The sequence below is a fragment of the Petromyzon marinus genome, unplaced genomic scaffold (assembly GCF_048934315.1).
Source record: "Petromyzon marinus isolate PM22_M1 ecotype Great Lakes invasive population unplaced genomic scaffold, UKy_Petmar_22M1.pri1.0 PM_G_Scaffold_38, whole genome shotgun sequence".
NCBI lineage: Eukaryota > Metazoa > Chordata > Hyperoartia > Petromyzontiformes > Petromyzontidae > Petromyzon > Petromyzon marinus.
The window spans coordinates 115001-117500 of NW_027422961.1; positions in this window are offsets into that span (position 1 = coordinate 115001).

Genomic DNA, 2500 nt, shown 5'->3' on the forward strand with positions numbered 1-2500 from the left:
TGGCGGGGATGTGTCTCTTGTGGCTCACGGGGCTGTTCGGGTCGCACAGAAATCCCTGGGAATGGGAAAACGGGTCATTTTCGTGTTGCCACATTGCGTACGAACCGCATGAAACTTCCAGAGGCATTTGCAGCAGGAATGCATGTGCACTCAAAAACTTCTATATGTTTCACGGATAGACCCCGTGAAACGCTAGAAATTGGCGGGGATGTGTCTCTTGTGGCTCACGGGGCTGTTAGGGTGGCACAGAACTCCCTCGGAATGGGAAAAGGGGTCATTTTCGTGTTGCCACATTGCATAGGAACGCCATGAAACTTCCAGAGGCATTTGCAGCAGAAAGGCACGTGCACTCAAAAATTTTAATATTTTTCACGCATAGACCCCGTCAAACGCTAGAAGTTGGCGGGGATGTCTCTCTTGTGGCTCACGGGGCTGTTAGGGTCGCACAGAAATGCCTCGGAATGGGAAAACGGGTCATTTTTGTGTGGCCACATTGCATAGGAACGGCATGAAACTTCCAGAGGCATTTGCAGCAGGAATGCATGTGCACTCAAAAACGTCTATATTTTTCACGGATAGACCCCGTGAAACGCTATAAATTGGCGGGGATGTCTCTCTTGTGGCTCACGGGCGCTGTTAGTTAGGGTCGCACAGAAATCCCTCGGAATGGGAAAAGGGGTCATTTTCGTGTTGCCACATTGCGTACGAACGGCATGAAACTTCCAGAGGCATCTGCAGCAGAAATGCATGTGCACTCAAAAACGTCTATATTTTTCACGGATAGACCCCGTGAAACGCTAGAAATTGGCGGGGATGTGTCTCTTGTGGCTCACGGGGCTGTTAGGGTCGCACAGAAATCCCTCGGAATGGGAAAACGGGTCATTTTCGTGTTGCCACAATTGGCATACGAACGGCATGAAACTTCCAGAGGCATTTGCAGCAGAAATGCATGTGCACTCAAAAACGTGAATATTTTTTCACGGATAGACCCCGTCAAACGCTCGAATTTGGCGGGGATGTTTCTCTTGTGGGTCACGGGGCTGTTCGGCTCGCACAGAACTCCCTTGGTCCACCTGATTCGTGCATACAGGCAGCAACTAAAACTCTGTAAACCTGCTGTGAGGACATCTAAACAGTGGACCAGTGAGGCTGTGGAAGATTTGCGGGCGTGCTTAGACTGTACTGACTGGGATATGTTCACGACTGCTACCAATAGTCTGGATGAACTCACAGAGGCTGTGTACATCAGCTTCTGTGAGGACTGCTGTATCCCAACACGTACCAGGGTGAACTTTAACAACAACAAGCCCTGGTTCTCAGCAAAGCTCAAAAGGTTGAGGTTGGAGAAGGAGGAAGCGTTTAGGAGTGGGGATAGAGACAGATTCAAGGAGTCGAAGAACAGGTTTAGCAAAGCGGTGAGAGAGGCTAAACGACTGTACTCAGAGACACTAAAACACCAGTTCTCTACTAACGACGCTGCTTCTGTCTGCCAAAGGGCTCAGGCACATCACCAACTACAAACCCAGAGCGCCCCACACCACTAACGACTCCCGCCTAGCCAACGACCTGAACGAGTTCTACCGTAGATTTGAAAGACAATTGGACTGTCCTGAACCACCCCTTCCCACCCAAGAGGCCCCATCCCCCACCCATACTACAGAAACGACTCTCTCCTTTCAGGAGGGAGAAGTTAATGGGCTTTTCAAGAGGCAGAATCCACGCAAAGCAGCCGGGCCGGACTCTGTCTCTCCAGCCACCCTCAGGCACTGCGCTGGCCAGCTGTCTCCGGTGTTCACCAACATCTTTAACACCTCCCTGGAGACATGCCATGTACCAGCCTGTCTCAAGTCCTCCACCATCATCGCTGTGCCCAAAAAGCTAAGGCCAACAGGACTAAATGATTACAGACCGGTCGCCCTTACATCTGTGGTAATGAAGTCTTTTGAACGCCTGCTCCTGGCACACCTCAAAGCCATCACAGACCCTCTCCTGGACCCCCTTCAGTTTGCCTACAGAGCCAACAGGTCTGTGGACGACGCAGTTAACATGGCCCTCCACTTCACCCTACAGCATGTGGACGCCCCAGCATCCTACGCCAGGATCCTGTTTGTGGACTTCAGCTCTGCCTTCAACACCATCATCCCTGCCCTGCTTCAGGACAAGCTCTTCCAGCTGAACGTGCCCTACTCCACCTGCAGGTGGATCACAGACTTCCTCTCTGACAGGAAGCAGTGCGTTAAGCCGGGAACAGAAGTCTCTGACTCCAGGTCCATCAGCACGGGAACTCCTCAGGGCTGCGTCCTTTGCCCACTGCTCTTCTCCCTGTATACCAACAGCTGCGCCTCCAATCATCTGTCCGTCAAACTCTTGAAGTTTGTCGGACGACACCACCCTCATTGGGCTGATCTCTGGTGGGGATGAGTCTGACTATAGGTGGGAAGCTGACAACCTGGTGACCTGGTGTAGCCAGAACAACTTAGAGCTAAATGCTCTAAGGACA